This window comes from Papio anubis, chromosome 20 (assembly GCF_008728515.1).
Source record: "Papio anubis isolate 15944 chromosome 20, Panubis1.0, whole genome shotgun sequence".
In the NCBI taxonomy this organism is placed as follows: Eukaryota; Metazoa; Chordata; class Mammalia; order Primates; family Cercopithecidae; genus Papio; species Papio anubis.
In genome coordinates, this window is record NC_044995.1 from 30,225,296 (window position 1) to 30,250,245 (window position 24,950).

Below are 24,950 nucleotides of genomic sequence, written 5' to 3' on the forward strand. Positions count from 1 at the left end.
CCCTCGCTGTCTACATTAGGCTAGCTAGTTAATCCTTCTCAGTCACCTCTCAGGAGTGGAGACCCTAACTGCTGTTAAGGAGAATAGGCATTGATATTTCTGGCTATTCCTCACTGAAGAGGGGTGCTGTGTAGAAAACAGCAGCTAGAATTTCTTCCAGGGCTGGTTTAAGTGTCTCGGAAGAAACATGTGTTTATGCATCATTCCATTTGCATTACCACTTGGAGCTTGAGAGTTTTTAGGGAAAAAGAAACAATCTGGTTTAGTAGAGGACATGCATTGAAATGAAACGAGGAGGGTAGGAAAAGTCTAAAAATGTTGAGGCTGCTGACACACCCCGATAACTGGTAGCTATAGTTATATTTGCTAAGATTTGAGGGCATGAGGCTTGGTTTTGGTTAGCTCCCTTGATCTTACTTTCTGAAAAAAGAAACCTGTGGGTTATTGACACCTTATTTATTTCCATCACCCAGCTGGATTTCCAGAATAATTGCTTAGAACTAGAATATTGATTTAGATTTTTACGTTACCATTCCCTTTCTTTTTTTTCTGTGCTACAGGCAGAGATTGCTGGTTGGCTTACAGGAATAAGCAGGGTTAGTTTAAAATGTCATCAAAAACTTTAAAACAATGAATGAAACTAGAAGTTGATGATAAATGTATGGTAAGTTTTGAAACATAATTTCTTTCTTTTAGATTTAGTTTTGTTAAAAACAGCTTACAATAGTCTGAATTGTTTGCAAAACAGACTTTAGTATTATCCTTGGCCTAACTATTTGAACATAGAGCAGCAAGAATAACTCTCTCTCCATAGGCCTTTTTGATAGGCTTTGATGGAACTCTGTTCCAGAAGAAATCTTAAATAGGACTTTTTAAAGCTGGGCCAAGCCATGGATTTGTACTCTTAAATACCTGTGAGTTGGTTAAACTCCTGTATTTCTGAGGTTCCAAGAGCATAGTGTTTCTGAGTCTGCTAGGAAGTGACATTTTTTTACTCACCACAGGCCAGGAAATCTGTATGAGGACTGTGTAGACAAGGATGAGACCAGCTTTCCCAAGAGGCTCTTACTGGTTTTGCAACTTAAACTTGATTTCTTAAAGGAAAACACACCCTTCCAGTTAAAGCCATGGTAAAAAAACTAGCATTTTTCTATTGTGTTTCATTGCATAAGAAAATGGATTTTTCAGCTGGGCACAGTGACTCATTCCTGTAATCACATCACTTTGGTATGCTGAGGTGGGCAGATCACTTTGGTATGCTGAGGTGGGCAGATCATGAGGTGGGCAGATCATGGAGAGATCAAAATTATCCTAGCCAACATGGTGAAACCCCATCTGTACTAAAAATACAAAAATTAGATGGTCATGGTGGTGCATGTGTGTACTCCCAGCTACTCAGGAAGCTGAGGTGGGAGAATCACTTGAACCTGAGAGGCAGAGGTTGCAGTGAGCTGAGATTGTGCCACTGCATGCTGGCCACAGACAGAGTGAGACAGTGTCTCAAAAGAAAAAAAAATAGAAAATGGATTTTTGTTTCACTGATGCAAACAACTATATTGTTGTAAGTTAAGAATGCTTATAGCGTGGCCGGGCGCGGTGGCTCAAGCCTGTAATCCCAGCACTTTGGGACGCCGGTGATCGGTGGATCACAGGTCAGGAGATCACCATCCTGGCTAACACGGTGAAAACCCCGGCCTCTATTAAGAAATACAAAAACTAGTCAAGCGCAGGTGGCGGCGCCTGTAGTCCCAGCTACCGAGGCTGAGGCCGGAGAATGGCGCGGAACCCGGGAGGCGGAGCTTGCAGCGAGCTGAGATCCGCCACTGCACTCCAGCCTGGCTTTACAGAGCTGAGACTCACCTCAAAAAAAAAAAAAAAAGAATGCTTATAGCTAGTTGATAGAGGTTCCAAGATGGCCGAATAGGAAGAGCTCCAGTCTACAGTTCCCAGTGTGAGTGATGCAGACAATGGGTGATTTCTGCATTTTTTTTTTTTTTTTTTTTTTTTTGAGACGGAAAGTCCGCCTCTGTCGCCCAGGCTGGGAGTGCAGTGGCTTCATCTCAGCTCACTGGCAAGCTCTGGCCTCCCTGGTTCATGCCATTCTCCTGCCTCTGCTAGCCTCCAGAGTAGCTGGGGACTACAGGGAGCTCAGCCACCTCGCCCCGCTAGTTTTGTATTTTAGTAGAGACGGGGTTTCACCGTTAGCCAGGGATGGTCTCGATCTCCTGACCTTTGTGATCTACCCGCCTCGCCTCCCAAAGTGCTGGGATTACAGGCTTGAGCCACCGCGACAGATTTCTGCATTTTCAACTGAGGTACAGGGTTCATCTCACTGGGGCTTGTTGGACAGTGGGTTCAGCCTATGGAGTGTGAGCCAAAGCAGGGCGGGGCATCACCTCACCAAGGAAGTGCAAGGTGTCAGGGTAATCACTTTCCTAGCCAAGAGAAGATGTGACAGACCATACCTGGAAAATCGGGACACTCCCACCCTAATACTGTGCTTTTCCAATGGTCTTAGCAAATGGCACACCAGAAGATTATATCCCATGCCTGGCTCAGAGAGTCCCATGCCCATGGAGCCTTGCTCACCGCTGGCACACCATTCTGACATCCCACTGCAAGGTGGCAGTGAGGCTGGCAGAGGGGCATCTGCCATTGCTGAGGCTTGAGTAGGTAAGCAAAGTGACTGGGAACCTTGAACTGGTTGGAGCCCACTGCAGCTTAAAGAGGCCTGCCTGCCTCTGTAGACTCCACCTCTGGGGGCAGGGCATAGCTCAACAAAAGGCAACAGACAGCTTCTGCAGATGTAATCTGCATAAACTAAACCAATGACAAAAATCACATGATTATCTCAATAGATGCAGAAAAAGCAAGCTTACAACAAAACCCAACAGTCCTTCATGCTAAAAACTCTCAGTCAGCTAGGTATTGATGGGATGTATCTCAAAATAATAAAAGCTATTTACAACAAACTCATAGCCAATAGCATACTGAATGGGCAAAAACTGGAAACATTCCCTTTGAAAACTGGCACAAGACAGGGATGCCCCCTCTCACCACCCTTTTCAACATAGAGTTGTGTCTCTACGGCAATCAGGCAAGAGAAAGAAATAAAGGGTATTCACTAGGAAAAGATGAAGCCAAATTGTCCCTGTCTGCAGATGACATGATTGTACACTTAGAAAACCCCATCATCTCAACCCAAAATCTCCTTAAGCTGACAAGCAACTTCAGCAAAGTCTCAGAATATGAAATTTTTCAATGTGCAAAAATCATAAGCATTCCTGTACACCAATAACAGACAAACAGAGAGCCAAATCATGAGTGAACTCCCATTCACAATTGTTTCAAAGAATAAAATACCTAGGAATCCAACTTACAAGGGATGTGAAGGACCTCTTCAAGCAGAACTACAAACCACTGCTCAACAAAACAAAAGAGGACACAAACAAATGGAAGTACATTCCATGCACATGGATAGGAAGACTGAATATCGTGAAAATGGCCATATTGCCTAAGGTAATTTATAGATTCAATGCCATCCCCATCAAGCTACCATTGACTTTCTTCACAGAATTGGAAAAAAATTCTTTAAAGTTCATGTGGAACCAAAAAAGAGCCCACATTGCCATGATAATCCTAAGCAGAAAGAACAAAGCTGGAGGTATCATGCTACCTTCCTTCAAACTATACTACAAGGCTACAGTAACCAAAACAGCATGGTACTGGTACCAAAACAGATGGATCAGAACTGAGACCTCAGAAATAGCCCTTCCTTACACCTTATACAAAATTTAATTCAAGATGAATTAAAGACTTAAATGTTAGATCTAAAACCATAAAACCATAAAAACCCTAGAAGAAAACTCTAGAAGAAAACCTAGGCAATACCATTCAGGACATCGGCATGGGCAAGGACTTCCATGAGCATGGAATTTTCTTCCATTTGTTTTTGTCCTCTCTTATTTCATTAGCAGTGGTTTGTAGTTCTCCTTGAAGAGGTCATTCACATTCCTTGGAAGTTGTTTATTAGTTTTTTCAGCCTTTTCAAAAAGACCATGGGATTTTAATCTGGTTTGTGATTTAACAAGGACGGGTTAGAGTAGTTAACATGCTTGATTGTGGTTCTTTGCAACCTTTCTAATATGCACATCAGATAGTGTTTTCTTTTCCACTACTGTATAGGATTACAAGGGCTTCAATTAGAATATTTAAAGGGCATTGTTTTTATTCTTATTGGGAATGGGGATTCTGTCTCTTTTTTTCCCTTTTGACTGGGTTCTTTTCTGACTGGCTCTAGGAAACCTACTGTGTTTTTTGAGTTTTTTTGCTGCCTGTCAGGTTGCCTGTTTCTTAACAGTTAGGGTTTGGCTTAAAAGCAGCCAATAACATTAAACATGTAACATTAAACATTCTCCATGTAACATTAAACCTTGTCTTAAATTTTGGAAAGACTCTATATATGTATCGGGGTCATTAGAGAACTTGCCTGGGGCTCACTTTATTTTCTTAAGGTCCTGCAATAAGAAGGGAACTTGAATCCTAGTCACACCATGTCTATTGGGCATTTTCTGTAGGGGACAGCAGCAATGTTGTGGGTTTCTTGAGTGACACAACCAGAGGAGCTGATGATATATGGGTATTGGTGGCCCAAAATATGGGAAGCTGGTAGGGCACCCAGAAGTTGCATTTGAGGGTTCCCCCAAGGGTTTATATCTCAACTTTTGGGAAATATATTTTGTAGTCTTGTCTGATATGGCTGCCAAGAGGGCAGATTTAATTTTACAATGCTTACAAAGATCTGGGTTGTCTCACAGGGCAAAGAAAGATCAATTTGTTGAATAGTGTTGAAATGAATACTTCCCTTAGAAAGCCAGGTCTCCTGTCTCTAAGATGGCCATGGGTTTGTGCAATAGAATATAAGTCATTTTTTCTTTAGTTTCAGGGTTAAAGAAGTTCCAGTGTTTCAGAGTGCACTAGAGGGGAATGCAGACTGTAGATGGGTTGTTACTTATCTAGAAAAAGGTGAGACAAGGTGTTCCTCAGTCGCCTTTCTCTTTTCAGTGTGGCAGAAAAAGAAAAAGGACATATCACTTCTCGATCTTCCTTTTTTTCCTCTGGGTCCCAGCAACCATCATAGATGTTACCCATGGGTGCAAGCATGACCTTCACCCATGGTTCTGGAGGAGTTCATTGATAGGGCACATTATGCTCACCTTCTCACCTAACTTTCCATCCTGCTTGTTTTCTAGACCCAGTCAGCCCAAAAGGCTCTCAAGGTACTCCAGTGGCCAGGAAGAGATTATGAAGTAGTTGGATTTGGGTAAGATACTTTTATAGAGGGAATGCCCTAATACCATTTTTTGTTTCCCTAGCTATGGCCCCAGGAAGGCATCAGAATCCCAGATAATGGGACCAATTTACTTTCAAACATAAAACTCCTTTTCTGTTCAAATTCCAATGTAGTTTGATGAAGAACAGATGCCTTTAAAATGTGTAAAAATTGAAGATTTGTTTTGCTAGCATGGTTTCTTCTGGCTGTTGAAAGCTCAGTTTTTCTGACAAACAGGGCATGAGGTTTTATCATTGATAAAGGGATGTAAAAGGGAAAATAATTGGGGAACTGTTATGTTTTGGGCATTGACAAGGCTTCCTGTGGAGAACAATCCCATTCCACTAGGGACGCTGTAAAATTAGAAATGGTAGGTAAAAACTCCAGCTTTATATTTTTAGGCAAAAGTAAGAAAGAGGTTTGGGTTTTGATAGGCTGTTCCTGTAGCATATGCCACAGAACAAAAAATGAACTTGTCTCAAGGAACTGTTTAGATTCATTGGACAGTGCTGAGCTTTCACATGGAGAGAAGAAACAAACCAAATGCAAAGCAGGGTATTTACTCAGGGTGAAATACTCTCTCATACAGTGCCATGAATGTTTATTACTGGGGAAGAGAAAGGCCTTAACTAAGTAAAAATTTAGAGAGATTTTGAATTGTCCCTGTTGCTAGGAAATTCCAAACCACAACTCTGAGTTACATATCTGATTACTAAGACACTGACTGATTTTCCTCAGCATGATTATATCCATACAACATTGCATACAAAGAATGAATAGGAGAAATGATAGGCACAAAAAAGAAAAAGAAGAAAAAAAAAAATGAAATGAAAAAAAAAAAAAAAGACTGGAAGTTCTTGTGCCAGTGCCCTCATTGGCTGTTGGGGACTGGAGTTAGTCCAAGGGTTTTTAGGTAACACTGAGGCATAGACTCAGCCAGGAAGCTTCAGTTGCCCTAAGACCTCCTTTCAGTTCCACACGCTGGGTAGGCCCCTCATGAAAGCAAACTGGATTAGAACAGAACCAATGTTTTCAAGGTTATTTCTGAGAGAAAAAAACTTGGGACGAGAAACCTCAGAAAGTAACTGAGGTCAAGGAGCCTCACTCCTAATCACCCTTCTGATGAATTCCTTTCTCCCTGGTCAACACACCAAAATATGTTGTAGTTTTACTATTGCACCAAGATGTAACAACCTCTGTTGTTTGAGATAATACCCAGAATTATTTGCACTACATTCAAGAAGATTAAGGAGTGTGGACACAAGGTTGAGGTTTGGAGCAAAAAGTTTAATATGGAAAAAGAAGAAAGTCCTACTCCAGCAGAGAAGGAGGTCTGAATGGGTTGTCCACTATAAGGCTGGGATGCAGTGTTTTTATAAACTGAAATGGGAAAAAATTGTGCTTAGTTTGTGGGCTGTCTTAGATAATGTGTGACTCAGCTTTGCCTGGGGCCTTGACCTGGGACCAATCAGGGGCTGAAGCAATGATTCATAAAGGCTGCTCATGTTGGCCCAAAACCTATTAGAAGCTGAAGCAAAAGCTTGACCAAAGACCTTGGCCCACGACTAATCAAGGGCTGAAGTAATAATTTATAAAGACCAGACTCACAGTTAAAAGAGAAAAGAAAGTGTCCATGGAATCCATCAAAGCCCACTGTGTTCATGTCCACAAAAAAAAGAAAAACTTTTTCCTGGGAGCCCACTGGTTATACAAAGAGCAAAGACATTTCTATGTCAGCCCCTTCCCTTATCTAAGTAAGCCAGAGTTGTGTGCAAATTTTTATCTAAATGGGCTTTAGGTTCTCCTTCTTGTGCATCCGAGGGCATGAGTCCAGGCACAACCCCCTGTGCTAGTTGTCTTAATAGTGCCAAGAGCTTATTTTTTTTTTCCAAGCCGCTTTTTATGTTATGTGGGAATAAGGCACTAACCCGTGGGTTGGGGGCTCTCCATAAACCCTTCCCTTGCTATCTACCTAAGGCAAGCTAGCTAACTTCTCTCAATGCTATTAAGGTTAAGTTCCTTAATACTTTGAAAACATGCTTTAGATTTCCTTTAGTTTGGAAAGCCAAACTTAGCCAAAAGTAAATATAACAATATATTTCCATATAAATCATTTTGGAATTGAATTCAAATTATTAATTAAAATATTAAATTTGATATATGTATTTGACCGTCAAATTTTTTTAAAAGTTGAATAGATAGAAAGTGTGGTGAAGGTGAAACATGAGAGAGATACATGCTTTTATGATAAATTATTTTGTGGTCATTTAAATTTTCAATTTAGCAGTGTTGACTGTGTTTAAAATGTGAATACTGACAGATGAGAGAAAAAGTGTTGACAATAAAAAATGCAAAACAAAGCATGATAGTATTAATGGCTTTTCTGAAACCTCAGTTGTTGTCTTAGTTTCAAAAATATTTAAACAAGAGACAAACAACAAAGAAGATGCAGCATGGAGTAATTTATTGCAAAGGAGTAGACTCTTTTAAAAGTTAGGTGCAGAATACCCAGTACACCTTGAGAGAGAAGGGATTCAGGGCCTGTTGCTTACAGAATGAGAAAGCAAAGACTGGAACTAGGGACTTTACTTATGGGACTCTTATTATAAAGAGGTGGAAAGTGGTGTTAGTAGTAAGCATGTCCTGGGTGGCCCTCTTGATGCATAGACACAGTAGCTGTACATGCTTGTTCATGTTTCACATCACTAGCATCTTAAATCTCCACCCACAGTGTGTTTTTACTATTATAACAAGTAAAAGGTCAGTTTGAGGAAAGGTAAAATCAAAATGTGCATGCTCTTTACAGGGGAGTTTCTCTATTGGAGAGAACTTTGCTTGAATAAGCTGGAATGCAATGCAAATACTGGGGCTTATTCTGTTGGCAATATGCAGCCACTGTAAAATGGTCATATTTGCTGCATCCCAAAGACATAGTCACTTTCTTGACTACTCATCCTTCCTCAATAGTACTTGTCTTGGTTTATTCCAAACTACCAACTCTGAGACTAAGATTTGGCTGTTATGTCAACAGTGGGAAAATTAAATTTTTTTTTTTTTTTTTTTTGAGATGGAGTCTCACTCTGTCTCCCAGCTTGGAGTACAGTGGTGCAATCTCAGCTCACTGCAGGCTCCACCTCCCGGGTTTACACTGTTCTCCTGCCTCAGCCTCCTGAGTAGCTGGGACTACAGGTGCCCGCAACCACGCCCAGCTAATTTTTTTTTTTTTTTTGTATTTTTAGTAGAGACAGGATTTCACCACATTAGCCAGGATGGTCTTGATCTCCTGACCTTGTGATCCACCCGCCTCGACTTCCCAAAGTGTTGGAATTATAGACATGAGCCACCACACCCAGCCTTCAGCTTGATTTGGGTATTTAGCTGTATGCCCAGGAAAAAATATTTTACATCATTGGAACTTTGATCTTCATTATTAACTAAAAATCATATTTTCCCACAGCTGTTTTAATTCGTACATGGTAGCTATAAGTATTTTTTACTGAAAGTCTTGTCTAAGCAGTATAGTATATATTTAAGAATAAGAATAAAACCATACATGTTTCAAAATATTTTATTGTAAGTGAGTGGGTATGTTTTGTCATATGTAATGTATTTATGTTTTTCTAAAAATGCCAAAATAAGAATTTGATGATTGTTGATAACAGACTAAGGGTTTCTACATTGTGACTTTGCTTATTTTTGCATATGATATTGACTACCACTGTTGAATTTAGGTTGAATTTTAAATCTACTGTTGTTTAGCTTGTGTGGTTTTTGGTTCATTTGGGGAACCAAATACATTAGGTATGGACTGTTTGGGTAACTTGGCTTCATTTCTGCTCTCTTTCTATTATTACATATGGGATTTTGGAAATGACTAGGATTCCAATAAAGTTGGTTTGAAAACAAGGAACAGAAAATCCCAGAAAAGACTGAGGGAAATAGCTGCTGAATAGTGCCTTTTAGTGAGATTTATACATGAAACATAGTTTAATGAAATTCATAAAATTATTGCAAGTTTGTTATATTTAGAAACTAACTGCAAACAACATATTAGACACTTGTCTTAGTTTGTCTATGGCACGTGTATCTTGGGAAGTTGACATTACAGACAAGAGTACTGCTGCTGTAACAAGATATGGAACAAATACTAATGTGTTTGTAAATATTCCCTTTAATAATCCTTAGATACAAGTCATTCTGGCTCAATACTTTCAGCACAACTATGTATAATTCCAGAGACTTTGTTCCACCAAATCAAAGTCATGGTGTTTTCAGCTTTTTATGTTTCTTTTTACCCAGTAAGATTCATAGTTGATATCAGTATATTGAGGTCCCCCAGGCAATTGCTGAGCCTTAGAAGTGACCATCCTATCTCATTCTTTTTTATTTCACATATCCTGTTATTGAGTCCCTCTCACTCCATATTTAAGCCTTAATCAGGCTTCTGTTTGGAAGAAACAGGGGAATGGGTTGCCATATATGTTTAGTTGAGAATCAGGATCCTCTTGTGCATAAAGACTTTTACATTTATTATTCATAGTACAAAGCAGTATTTTTTTTTTTTTTTTTTTTTTTTTTTGAGATGGAGTGTTGCTCTGTCACCCAGGCTGGAGTGCGGTGGTGCAATCTCGGCTCACTGCAAGCTCCGCCTCCCAGGTTCACACCATTCTTCTGCCTCAGCCTCCTGAGAAGCTGTGACGACAGGTGCCCACCACCTTGCCCGGCTAATTTTTTGTATTTTTCAGTAGAGACGGGGTTTCACCGTGTTAGCCAGGATGGTCTCGATCTCCTGACCTCATGATCCGCCCGCCTTGGCCTCCCAAAGTGCTGGGATTACAGGCGTGAGCCACCGCGCCTGGCCGTCAAAGCAGTATTTCTAAGATGTGGACATGTTCGATCAAATTAAAGATAAATCATTTTTATTAGTATGCCACTGTGGCAAAATATCTTTATGAAGTTCATGCAATGGTCTGTTGCATAGTCTCCCAAAATAAGGATCAATATTTATGCACTACTGGATCTTAGTTTTTGTTGTTGTTGTTTGTTGTTGTTGTTGTTGTTTTTAGGTGTAGGCTTTTTTTGTTTATTTATATTTTTAAAGGATTTTTGTCCTAACTTATGATAATGTTCATCTACAGAAAGCTTACCAAAAATTCTGTTTTACTACATTTTTTTAAACCAAAAGTCCAAATACTCAGACATTGAAAGTGACATTCTCAATTACCATTTTTCATTTGCTGTATCTTCACTTATTACTACTGCATTGCAGTTTTTTTCTTATGTGGTGCGAGGTTATAAAAACGCCTTCCAGTTGATTTTTTAGGTAACAGTAGGATCTGTTTTCTCAGACAGTAACATGAGAATTTTGGAACTATTACCTTTTGAGTTACTAAAAGCAACTTGATATGTGCAGAAATTTGTCGTTGTTAATAGACATTTTATTGAAAGACTAAAGAAAGAAAAGTTGGCCGGGTGTGGGGGCTCACACCTGTAATTCCAGCACTTTGGGAGGTTGATGGGGGTAGATCACAAGGTGGGGAGTTTGAGACCAGTCTGGCCAACATAGTGAAACCCCATCTCTTTTTGAGACGAGTCTCTCGCTTCTGTCGCCCAGGCTGGGAGTGCAGTACCGGATCTCAGCTCACTGCAAGCTCTGCCTCCGGCTCACGCATTCTCCTGCCTCAGCCTCCCAAGTGAAGGCGGGACTACAGGCACCCACCACCGCCCGGCTAAGGCTTTTGTATTTTCAGTAGAGACGGGGTTTCACCATGTTAGCCAGGATGGTCTCAATCTCTCCCTGACCTCGTGATCTGGCCTATCTCGCTCTCCCCAAAGTGCTGGGATTACAGGCTTGAGCCACCGTGCCTGGCCTGTCAAACCCCATCTCTACTAAAAATACAAAAAATTAGCCGGGTGTAGTGGTGTGCACCTGTAATCCCAGCTACTACTCAGGAGGCTGAGGCAGGAGAAGTGTGTGAACCCAGGAGGTGGAGGTTCCAGTGAGCCAAGATTGCACCATTGCATTCCAGCCCAGATGGCAGTGCAAGACTCTCTCTGAAAAAAAGAAAGAAAAAAAAGTCAACAAACGCCCAGAAAATAAAGTGGAATCTGGCACCTGACACTGATTAACAGGTTGAGCAGATTAAACTAGACCTAAATCCCTGTAAACAACATTGAAAGACAGAATTTTTTAATTAAAAACATCTTCAACAAATTTAATAAACCTATGGGATTAGCAAGGGAAGATTTGTTTACCCATCATTAATCAATATTAGGTTAAACTAGAACACTTTGAACACACTGTATATAAAATGAAATTAGTAAATATCCCCAGAGCTAATCTGATTAAAACAAGACTTCTGGGTATTTAGAAACACCAAATTATTGATAAATATATCTATTTTTAACAGATCTTTGATCTTATATATATACTACTATTAAGTAAAACCTAGTACTAATAGATGTGATTTATAAAATATCTGTGAATATTTATTACTGTAGTAAAATATCAAGAAATCATTTAAATCTATTGTCTAAAAAGTTTTCATTAAAATATTTGGTATTTTAATTGAATGCCAGTATTCATATAGTATGCAAACCACCCATTTCTTTACTGTTTTGTCATTTTATAACTTAAGCCTGAAGTTGTAGACTTTTTATAAAAAACAATCTTTTCTCAAGAAAGATTTACACATCAAAATGTAGAGGCATCAAAGTCACATTGTAAACACAGTTTGCTGAACCCTACAGTAATTTGTAAAGTTTGTTGGTGTATACCAATCTTAGATTTTCTAAAACATAATAAAGTTTTTTTTTACGTTGTATTTAACATACAAAAGTCCAAAATATATCCAGACAGGCAGGAACTATGGTTGCCACTTTAAAAAACAAATGTTTTAGCACGATACACTATTCTGTGTATGTACAGATAATCAAACTTTGAACTTTTCAAATCATAAACAACTACATTATTTGTTACTTTGAGCCTTTAATATGTAAAACAAATACATACAGTTTACTCTTCTTAGTTTAAAATATACTTACTTTGAACAATTCAACTAATGCAAGACTATCAAAAACTTCATAAGCCATAGAAATGTCAACTTCATTTTCAAAATTATAAGAACTCAAAAAAAAAAAAAGCTAAAGCATGGCAGTTTAGTTTTAAACAAAGATAAATAACTTTTTATTTGCACTTGTGATAAGAATCAACTGTATTCATTTAGGAGTAAGTAGGAAATGATGCAGTTGTAACTCGCTGTGTGGTGACTGTGATGGTATTTACTGTCCTGGGGATGGTGGGATCCGGTGGACCAGAATCATCAGCACCTTACCATGTTCACTGCTGTCCTTTCGCTCTGTCACTAAGATTAGTTTCCGAGACTCATCAACTCTTTCTATCACTGTGTGAACAACTGTTTTGCACTGCGTTAGCGTCTGCCTTTGGTTTCTGCTAATTTTCTTTGACTTTTATTTTTCTTGTCCTTCTCTGGTGTTTGCTTCACTGCTCCACTTTGAGGAGTTTGGGCAGCTTCACCCTCAGCCGCTCCAACAGTTTGTCCATTTGGCTGAAGCTCTCCGTTCTTCTGTTCTTGGCGTCTGAGATTTGTCAGCGAGGCCTGGTTTACAGGGACCATGGCTACCGCCTCCTCCCGCCTGCGGGGCTCCTCCTTCACTTCTGGCGGGCACCAGTTCCAGTCTTGACTCAGCTGAGCACAGCAGGAACAGCCACAGCAGCCGGAGCACCCACGTCCAAGGTCGCCCAGCCCGGGGACCCCTCGGCTCAAAGCCAGGGTCGGGGCTCAGGGTGGTGCGCAGAAATCCGAGGTCAACCAGAGCATTTCCCACAGCTGGGCGAGCCCTCCTCGACCTGCGGGGCCAGTTCCTCCCACTGGCTTTCTGCTGCCACCTCCCCTTCCACCAGAGGGACGCTCAGGATTGTGCGGGGGCGGGTAGACACCGTGAAGAGTCCAGGGAAGTGAGGAGGGGCTGGGCTGGGCTGGGCAGGCTCAAGCCCAGCACAGAGCCGCAGCCCTCACGCCTGAGCAGAGATCAGCCACTGCCACCGCGACAGGGACAGAGGGGCCCAGGGTCCCCCAGTCAGCCTCCCTCTGCGTCAGGAGAGGAGGGAACTATTTCCAAAAAAGAAAGTATAGAGTAGAACTGGCATATCTGACCCAACTGAGTTTTCAGTTTTTCTTTTCTCTTTTCGCCTTTTCCTCTCAAATTATACTCGCCTAAAGTAAGATTTCATTTTTCATCCTCACGTAGCAATTTAATTTTATAATGGCCACAAACTTAGAAACTAAAAATTTTACTCTATTTTACCTAAGAATGCCAAAGTAACATCAAACTTTTAATAGCGCGTTCTGAATTTTACAGTTTATTACCTTCTATTTGATTCTATCAACTAAACAATAATAACAAATAAAGTCTTGGTTTGCACAGCTTGACCGTTTACAAAGGGGGTGTATTTATTCATTTAATTGATAAATGTGTGTGGAGCACACACGTTGTGCCATACTTTCTGCTAGCCTTAGGAGATAAAATGGAGGAAAAAAAATATTGGTCTTTACTCTTAATAAAACTTTCAGCCAGGCGCGGTGGCTTACGCCTGCAATCCCGGCACTTTGGGAGGCCAAGGCGGGCGGATCACAAGGTCAGGAGATCGAGACCACGGTGAAACCTCGTCTCTACTAAAAATACAAAAAAATTTGGTCGGGCGAGGTGGCGTGCGCCTGTAGTCCCAGCTACTCAGGAGGCTGAGGCAGGAGAATGGCGTGATCCCGGGAGGCGGAGCTTGCAGTGAGCTGAGATCGCACCACTGCACTCCAGCCTGGGGGACAGAGCCAGACTCCGTCTCCAAAAAAAACAAAACAACAAAAAAAAACTTTCAGTCTTGCTACATAAAATCCCCATACACTCCTGTCAATACCTCTAAAGTCTTCTGTTAACTTCCTACCCCAAAGTGACCACACATGTTCTGGCTCTGTGTATCAGAGTGAACTCTTGTGAATTGGGTCTCAGTCAGTGAGTCACAATCTCAAGGGTGGACAGGATTTGTGCATGAGAGCCCCAGTCACACCTGCAGACTGCGTCTAGGTAGAGGAGTCCCAGCCTCCAGGTGTGCTGCCTCCTGGTCTAAGGTCATCATCTCACCTGTGGACCACATCCACCTATGAGAGTCACAATTCCCGCTTTTGACTGCTCTGGTTGTGAGATTCAGAATCTCAACAGTGGGCTGTGTCCATGTAGGAGGTTGACAATCCTTACTCTGCCTGTGTGCAAACCAGAGTCACAGTCTCACCTGTGTGCTGTTATGACCCTGTTATGACCCTCTCAGGACCAATGGGGGACTTTGTACAATATGCATAGTATCATAATCCTCTGCTACCTTTATGCAAACAGGAGACCCAGAACCTTATGTGCTGCTCTAAGCCTAGTTAACAGACTCAACATCTCTCCATTTGGCTGAGACCAGGTGGAAGAGCCATCACCGTTTTCTAAGCTGGATCCAGAAATGAGTCACCATCTCACCTGTGATCAGATTTCAATATCACAGTCACAATCCCAGCTGTGAACTGTGTCAGGCCCTGAAATTTAGGACCTCACCAGCGGGCTCTGTTTATAAGTTAGGGTGATGGTACAGTCAGCGGTGTCTGCATAACAAAGTCACAATCTCACCTGTGTGCTGGGTCCTGTAATGAATCTCTGTTCCACCAGGGGGCTTTATACAGTATGCATGAGGGTCATAATCTTCTGTGACTTTCATACAGGTGGGAGACCCAGGACCCTATTAGTTTCCTTAAGCCTAGCTATAAGAGTCAACATCTCTTTTATTGGCTGGCTCGAGGTATGAGAGTCATCACTGCGCCTATGAGTTAACTCCATAAATAGGTCAACATCACACCTGTGGCTGGATCTACACATGACAGTCAGAATTCCAACTGTGGACTGTGCCTGTGCACAAGATTCAGGGTCTCACCAGAGTTCTCTGTCCATGTGCGATGATGACACTCGTAACTGTTGGCTGGATGAGCATACAAGAGTCACAATTTCACCTGTGTGCTGGGTGCAGTTATATGTGAAATTCTCACCTGTGGAGAAGAAACCAGCTAGGAGAGTCACATATTTTAAGTGCTGGGCTAAAGATATGTTACAATATCCCCTCTGGGCAGGCCCCAGGAAGGAGAGTTAAATTACCTGTGTGCTGTGACCAGTGATATGTCACAATGCCTTCTATGGGAATGGCCTAGGCAGGAGTTTTAAATTACCTTTGTGCTGGTCCAAAGATATGTCACAATCCCCCTCAATTGGCATGGCCTAGAGAGAATGGAAGAGTCAGAGCACCTAAATTATTGCCACAGAGATATATCACAATACCTCCTGTGGGCAGGGCCTAGGATAGAGTGTCACATCACCTGCAGTCTGGACTCAGTAAAATGATTCAATTTCCCCTGTGGCCAGGGCCCAGGCAGAAGAGGAGAATCATATCACCTAAGTGCTAAGACCTGTGGTATGTCACAGTCCATTTTGAGGGGGGGCAGAATGCAGGCAAAAGAGGAGAGTTACATCACCTAGGTAATGAGTTCAGAGGTATGTCACAATACCTACTGTGGGCAGGGCCCAGGCCATATGGTTACATCACTGAGGTACTGGTTTCAGTGGTATCTCACAATGGCTCTGTGGCCAGGGCCCTGGCAGAAAATAAGAGTCACATGACCTAAGTGCTGGGCCCAGTGACATTTTACAACACCCTCTGTGGGTAGGGCTCAAGCATGAGAGCCATATCACTTAGGTGTTTGACCCAGGTGTCTGTCACAATCCCCTCTGAGGGCTGGGCCCAGGCAGGGAAGTAAAATTACTCAGGTGCTAGGCTAAAGTATATGTCACAACAATACTTGTGGGAAGGTCCAGGGCTAAGATTCACAATTCCACACATGTCCCAGCTTCAGGTAAAAGAGTCAACACCTCCTGTGAGTTGTATGCAAGTATATGAGTCACAATCTCAATGATGGACTGAATCCATGCATGAGAGTCGCAATCCCACCTGCAGGCTGTGTCCTGGTATCAGAGTCAAAGTCTCACTGGTGTGATGAACCCTGGTCCTAGAGTCATCATCTACCTGTGGACAAAATCCACAAGGAAGAATCACAATTCCACCTTTCAACTGCGTCCAAATGTAAAATTCAGAAGCTCATCAGTGGTCTGTATTCATGTGGGAGGGTGACACTTTTTACTGTGGGCTGGAAGTGCACATAAGAATCACAATTTCAGCTGTGCTCTGGGTCCTCTTATGACACTCTCCTTACCTCCATAGGGCTTTACACTGTTTGGGTGAGAGTCACTATCCCCTTTGAGACATTAGTGCTGGTATACACTCATGATCTTACCTCTTTTCCTAAGTCCAGGTGTGAGAGTCAACGCCTCTCATATTGGCTGGATCAAGGTATGAAAGTCATTACTGTGTCACTTAGTTGAGTTCAGATATGAGTCACTCTCTCACCTGTGGCTGGATCCAAACATATAAAAAGTTCAAACTGTCGACTCATCTGAGAGTGAGATTCAAGACCTCACCAGTGGGTTCTGTCTATGTGTGTCGATGACAATTTTTACTCTTGGCTCGGTGTGCACTTGAGAGTCAAAATCTCCACTTTGTGCTGAGTTATTTAATGACACTTTCTGTACAACCTGAGGGCATTATACAATAGGAGTGAGTCTGATAATTTTCTGAGACCGTCATAAAAGTGAGAAACACAAAATCTTTCTCCTTGACCTAAGCCTAAATGTAAGAGTCAACACATCTTCTATTGGCTGGGTTCACTGTGCAAGTGAGTTGGGTTCAGAAATCTGTCATCATCTGACCTGTGGCTGAATTAACATATGACAGTAACAATTTCAAATGTGGAATAGGTTCATGTGTGGATTCAGGACCTCAGCAATGGGCTCAGTCTATGTATGAGGGTGGCAATTCAAACTGTTGGCTAGGTGTGTATAGGAGAGTTACAATCTCACCTGTGGACTGGGCCCTGTAATGACACTCTGTATTCCCCAAGAGCTTTATACCATATGTGTAAGTGTCATAATCATCTGTTGCCTTCCTACAAGTAAAAGACCCAGACCCCTAAGCCTAGCTACCAGACTCAACATCTCTCTTATTGGCTTGGTCCAGGTATGACAGTCATCACCATCATCACTGTGAGCTGAGTCCAGAAATGAGTCACCATCCCACTTCTGGCAAGATATACATATGACAGTCACAGTTCCAACTGTTGATGTGTTCACACATAAGATTCAGGACCTCAACAGTGGTCTTTATTCATGTGTTATGGTGACAATAGCAATTGTTGGCTGGGTTTGCATACAAGAGGAAAAATTCCATCTGTGTGCTGGGCTGAGTAATAGTCACAATCTTACCTGCAGAAAAGGCTGAGAAATGATAGTGACATCATCTGAATTCTTTACCTAGAAAATGTCTCAATCCCCTCTATAAGCAAGGCCCAGGCAGGAGAGTAACATCGTTTGTGTACAGAGCCAAGTGACATATCATCATATTTCCTCCACATAGAGTCCAGGCAGGAGAGTCACAACATTCAGGTGCTGGGCCCAGAGACATGTCACAATCCCCTTTGGGGGCATTTCTCAGGCAGCAGAGAAGAGGCACATTATGTAGGAAATTGGTTCAGAGATGTGTCACAATGTCCCGTTTGGGTGGTGCACAGGCAGGCAAAGGGAGTCACATCACCTAGATAATGGGCCTAGCAATATGTCACAATACCCTCTGATGGAAGGGCAAAGACAGGAAAGTCACATAACCTAGGTGAGAAAACCTGACGTATGTCACAATTCATGCTATGAGTAGGAATCATGAAAAAGAGGAGAGCCACAAAACCTAGGGGCTGCACTCAGATATGTCACAATTACCCCAGTGGGTAGAGCCTAAGGCTGAGAGGAGAGTCAAATAACATGAATGCTGTGCCAAGCAATATGTCAAAATCCCCACTGTGGATATGTCCCCTCCCACCGAAAAAAAAGAGTCACATTATCTACATTTTGGTATGTATCAATGATGCCTGTGGGCAGAGAGCAGGCAGAAGAACCACATCATTTGTACGCTAGGTACTGATAAGTCTGTCTTATCTGTAGTCATGGCCCAGACAGAAGAGGCAAGTCAAATTAGCTGGGTGCAGAGCCCAGAGATATATCACAATGCCTACTGTAGGCAAAGCCCCAGAAAGAGAGAAGACTCAGATCAAATAGTCGATGGGCCAGGAGATATATCACAATGTCCCCTTGTCTTATGTGATAAGTCACTCTTTATCTGTAGTCATGGCTCAGACAGAGGAGGCAAGTCAAATCACCTGGGTACAGAGCCCAGAGATATGTTACAATGTCTTCTATAGGCAAAGCCCAGGAAAGAGAGGAGACTCAGATCAAATAGTCAATGGGCCCAGAGATATATCACAATGCCCCCTGTAAGCAGGGTCCAGGCAAGTGACTCAAATCTATTTTGCGTTGGGCCCAGCAACATGTCGCCATGCCTTCTGAGGGTAGGGCTAAAGTGAAAGAGTGTCTCCTTGGTGTTGGGCCCAGCCATATTTCAATATCTTTTGTGTGAGCAGAACATAGAAAAAAAGAAGAGTCACATCAACTGGGTGCTGAGCCCAGGGATATGACCCAATTCCTCCTGTGAGCAGAAACCATGCAGGAGAAGAAAGTCAAATCACATTGGTGATGGGCACAGAGATATTTTATAATGGCCCCTGTTGGAAGGGCCCAGGCAGAAAAGTAACATCACCTGGTGTTGGACAGTGCAATATGTCAAAATAGCCAGTGTGGTCCGGGCACAGGCAGAAATCACATAACCTGGGCGCAGGGCCTAGCAATCCATCACAATGTCTTCTATGGGCAGAGCCAAGGCAGGAGAATAGGTTACATCAGCTAAGTGCTGGACCGAGTGATATGTCATGATCTCTGCTGAAGGCTGGACCCAGGCAGGAGAATCATTCAGATTCTGGGCAGAGGCCTATGTCAGATTCACACCTATAGAAAGGTCCAGGGATGAGATTAATTTCACACACATTCCAGTTCCAGGTATGAGAGTCAACACCTGTAGGTTTGGTAGGTTTGGGCTAAGTACATGAGTCACAGCCTCAACAAGGGACTGAATTTGTACACAAGAGACTACATTTCTCCTGAAAACTGTGTTCCCTTAGTGAAGTCACAACCTGAGAGCTGCGGGGAGTCTTAGTCTGAGAGTCACCAACTCACCTGTGGATTGGATCCATGTATGAGAGTTAATTCTCCAACTTTCCACTACCTCTGGGTGGGAGATTCAGAACCTCAACAGTGGGCTGTATTCATGTGGAAAAATGACAGTCTTTACTATTGGCCACCTGTGCATAGGAGTATCACAATGTTACCTGTGTGCTGGGCCTTGTGGGGACACTCGCTCTACCATTCAAGGGATTTATATGGTATGCATGAGAGTCAAAATCTGATCTGAGACCTTCGTGCTGGTATGCACCCATGATTGTACCTGTGGCCCTAAGCCCATTCATGAGAGTCAACATCTCTTCAGTTGATTTGGTCCAGATAGAAGATTTGTCAACTGATAATGAGCTGGGTTTAGAAATGAGTCACCATCCCAACTGCGGCTGGATGTTCACATATGACAGTCACAATTCCAACTGACCTGCATCCACCTATGAGGTTGAAGACCTCACCAGTGCACTGGGTCCCTGTGTGAATGCCTTTTAGTTCATGTGACATAAGTAATCTTTGGGAAATAAAAACAGCTTTACATGCAAAGTGTGTAAGAAAGTAGAATGTGCTTTCAGCTTAAGATTATAAAAAGGCATAAGAATGTTAATTTTGGGGCCTAGGTTAGAGGGTTGATAAAGGTTAAAGAGTTGTTTTAAGTTAGAATAAATGTGAAGGTTTGAGCAAGTTGTAGAAGGTTTTTAAAACATTAATCTCATAAAAAAATTTTGTGTGTGAACATACTGGCTAAAGTTAAATAGATATTATTCAGTTTTTCCATAAATTGAACATTGGAATAAAAGCACAGCAGGTTTTTCTTATAGCACAGATTTGCTCTTTAACAAAAATTTTAAATGGTTGTAAAAGATTTCTGAGAATCTTAAAAGATTTCTGAGAATCTTACCTTATAGTCAAACTAATTAAGATTTCATATGTTTACATATAAGATTTTATTAAGAATTGAGTTTGGCATTATTAGCATACTAACACAAAGGTGAAATATAGGCTTTCACTCTTGAACAAGATTTTCATGTTATATTTAAAAAATGAAAGATTTTTATTTATGTTTTGAATACAGAAACTACAGAAAAAAGACAAGAGACAGACTGTTTGGAAGGCTAAGCCTTTCCTCTATTAATAAGTAAAAGTTTTTGGCTTTTAAAATGTTTTTAAAAAGAAAAGTTTCCATTTTGGCTAAATGAATGACATAGGGTGACCTGGGAGTTGATTTGATAATGTAAAATGTTTTAAACCTTTGCTATGGGAAAAACTTTCCAAAACTAAATTATAAATTTTGTCTTTTCTGACCTAATTAATCCTTTAGATAATTAGGTCATTTGAAGTCTGAAAATGACATATTCAATTTATTTGGTATGAAAGTTATACAGAATGTATTGTCAAACATGAAATGATATTTGTCTTTCTAGGGGTTATATTTGTATAAATATGTCATTAGTGAGTGTTACAAAATTATGAAAAACTCTTGTAAGTCTGATATGACTTAGTGTGTAGCATGTTATTAATAGTTATAATTGTTATGTAAAATTGTTTATTCCATAAGAGTAACCAATATTTCTAGTCAGTTGTGTTGTTTGTTTGTTTGTTTGTTTGTTTGTTTGTTTTGAGATGGAGTTTCATTCTTGTTGCCCAGGCTGGAGTGCAATGGCATGATCTCAGCTCACTGCAACCTCCGCCTCCCGGGGAGGTTCTCCTGCCTCAGCAATTCTCCTGCCTCAGCCTCCCGAGTAGTGAAAATTACGGGCATCTGCCACCACGCCCGGATAATTTTGTACTTTCAGTAGACACAGAGTTTCTCCATGTTGATCAGGCTGATCTCAAACTCCTGACCTCAGGTGATTGACCTGGCTCAGCCTCCCAAAGTGCTGGGATTACAGGCGTGAGCCACCTGGCCTGGCTGTCAATTGTGGTTTTAATAATGGCTGTTCTAAGACTTTTTTTTGTCACCCATAGACAATTGTTTTCTTGTTTTAATCCTTTTCAAAAGGTGATGTATAGTCTGCTGTGGAACATTGATGGGTGCTTTTAAATGCAAATTTCTGATAACTTTGAAGACTGCAAAATTAGAACAGGAGAAAAACTTTCAAGATTCTCATGGAATGCTGAAATATTAACATATATCACGCAGAACAAGAGTTTACTGCATGAACTGAATTAATAAAAGATGGAAATAATATTTTTTGGCTTTTTGCAGATCCTTTGTTTTTCAGTCAGCAGCACTTTCCTTTACAGCTGTTAACAATTGAGTAAAATATACTCCTGTAAACATAATTTGGAGTATATTTGTTTCTCTCTCCCTGTTTTCTCCAGAATGTGCAAAGATATTGGTGAGTATTCTTAATTTATGGAAATACAGTTATTTGCATAAGTGCAATAAACATATTTTCATTTGCAACAGGACACAATGGGAGACACAGGTTATTTGACCAAGGCTTTGAGTGGAATCATGGTCTTTTCTTTGAGAAATCCTACTTGATTTTTAGAGCCAGTAAAAGCCCTTTGGGAAAATTGGCCTTCTACCTTGTCCACATAGTCTCTGTGCAGGGTTCCTGACCTGTGGTAAGTAAGGAATGTCACTTTCTGACAGGCCCAAGAGTCCCAAGTTATCTTGGGACCTCAAAAAGAAAGAAATTAACCTAATTCCTGCACTCCCAGAAGATTAGGCATTCTATGTCACAGGATAAGACAAGAGGTCAGCACAAGGTACCTTTCACAAGGATCTTTCTGATGAAAGAGGATGTGGTACAAAAGACAGCAGAAACCCACCAAAATAAAAATGACAATGAAAGTGACCTCCGGTAGTCCACACTGCTCATTAGTATGCTAAAAGACACTCCCAACAGCACCATGACAGTTTACAGATGTCATGGCAATGTTAAGAAGGTATCCTATATGGTGTAAAAAGGGGAGGCACCCTAATTTCTGGAAGCTGCCCATCCATTTCCTGGAAAACTCACAAATAGTTCATCCCTTGTTTAGTATGTAATCAAGAAATAACCATAAAAAGAGCCAACCAGCAGCCCTCAGGGCATCTGTCTAGGGAGTAGATATTCTTTTGTTTATTTACTTCTCTAATAAACTTGCTTTCACTTTAAAAAAAAAGTCACATCAAATAGTTGATAGGTCTAAAGATATGTTACAATGCCGTTTGTGGGCTAAGTGCAAGCAGGAGACTCACATAACCTTGGTGCTTTGCCCAGGAATATGTCATAACTCCTTCTGAATACTGTTCAAAAATGAAAGTGTAACATCACCTTAGTTTGAGGCCCAGAGTTACGTCACAGTCTCCCCTGTGGGCAAAAACTAGAAAGGAGAATCACATCAGTTAGGTGCTGAGTTCAGCAATATGTCATAATGCCCCCTGTGAGCAGGGAATAGGCAAAAAAAGAGAGTCACATAACCTGGGCTATTGGCGCAGAGATTTGTCACAATGCCCCCTGTTGGCAGGATCTAGGCATGAGAGTTACATCACCTGGGCATTGGACCCAGCAATATTTCATGATCATTTGTGGACAGGACACAGGCAGGAGAGTCATGTAACCTGGGTATGTAGCCCAGAGATATGTCAAAATACCTTTTATGGATAGTGTCAAGGCAGAAAAAATGAGTCACATCACCTAGGTGCTCGTTACAGCAACACATCACAATTCTATCTGTGGGCTAGGCCATGGCAAGAGTCATGTCACTCAGATGCCAAATAGAGGTATATGTAAGAATCATTCCTGCAGGGAAGTCTAAGGAAAAGATGAACAATCTTACACATGTCCCAGTTTTAGGTACAAGAGTCAACACTTCCTATATGTTGGGTCTAAGTAAATGAGTCACAATCTCAGTAGTGGGCTGAATTTGTACATGAAAGTCTCAATTTGTTCTGTGAATTCTGTTTTCTTACTGGAGTGATGGCCTCATAAGTGTGCTGAATTTTGATCTGAGAGTAACCAACCCACCAGTGGATTGGGTCTACCAACGAGAGACAATGTTTTAATTTTCAACTGCTTTTGGTTGTGAGAGTCAATGCCTCAACAGTGGTCTGTATTCATGTGGAAAGAAGGCAGTTTTTACTATCAGCTGGGTGTGGATATCACTGTCACAATCTCAGCTGTGTGCTGAACCCCATTAGGACATTCTCTATACTACCCAAGGAGATTGTAGCGTAGGAATGAGATCCACAATTTGCCCTGAGACCTTTATGCTGCTCCCTAAGCCCAGGTAGAAAAGTTAATATTTCTCAAATTAACTGGGCCCAGACAGGAGAGTCCTCACTTGTCTATGAGCTGGGTCTAGAAATGAGTCACCATCTCAACTTTGGACAGGTGTTTACATTTAACAGTCAGGAATCAAACTGTGGATTGCATCTGCATGTGAGACACAAGACCTCTCCAATGGGCTGTATCCTGGTGTTAGGGTGACAATCCTAACATGTGGCTGGGTGTGCATACAAGAAACAATATCGCCTTTGGGACATGTAATGACACTCTCTGTACCACTTAAGGGCTTTATTCCATATACAAGTGTGTGGTAGTTCTCTGTCACCTTCATACAAAGAGACACAGGTATTTTACCAGTTTTCCTAAGCCTAGCAATGAGAAACAGTATCTCTTCTATTGGCTTGTTTGAGGTGAGAATCGTCATCACACCTGTGAGCTGGGCCAGGATATATGTAATAATTTCTCCTCTGAATAGCGAGCAAGCCGGGAAGTCACATTACCTGGGTTTTGGGCTGAAGATATGTCACAATCTTCTCTGAGGGCAGGGACAAGGCAGGAGAGTCAAATCACCTGAGTTCTTGGCCAGGGATGTGTTACAATCCTCTCTTGAACATTGGGAATAGGCAGTGGAGTCACATCACCTGGGTCCTGGGCCCAGTGATATGTCACAATTGTCTCTGTGGGCAAACCTCAGTCAGAAGAGACACATCGCTAGGTTGCTTAGTTCAGTAATATGCCACAATCTTCCCTGAGGGCAGGGTATAGGCAGAAAATGAGTCACATTTTTAAAGTCACATGTCTTTTTAAAAAGTCATGAGACAGACCAGGCATGGTGGCTCAGGCCTGTAATCCCAGCACTTTGGGAGGCCGAGGAGGGTGGATCACGAGGTCAGGAGTTTGAGACCAGCCTGGCCAACGTAGTGAAACCCTGACTCCACTAAAAACACAAAAATTAGCCGGGAATGGTGCTGGGTGCCTGCAATCCCAGCTACTCGGGAGGGTGAGGCAGGAGAATCACTTGAATCCGGGAGGCAGAGGTTGCAGTGAGCCGAGGTTGCACCATTGCACTCCAGCTTGGGCGACAGAGTAAGACTCCATCTCAAAACAAACAAACAAACAAAAAAGTCCCG

At 41.7% G+C, this 24,950-nt stretch overlaps 1 long non-coding RNA gene across 1 annotated transcript; it reads right to left on the reverse strand.

Moving 5' to 3' along the window:
- Positions 1-14,152: 14,152 nt before the first annotated feature.
- LOC110742242 lies at positions 14,153-24,710 on the reverse strand. Its single transcript, XR_002519686.2, has 3 exons — positions 24,321-24,710; positions 15,536-19,728; positions 14,153-15,429 (listed from the first exon to the last, which is right to left on the reverse strand). It is a non-coding gene; the product is annotated as an uncharacterized LOC110742242 (long non-coding RNA).
- Between the last annotated feature and the right edge of the window lie 240 nt (positions 24,711-24,950).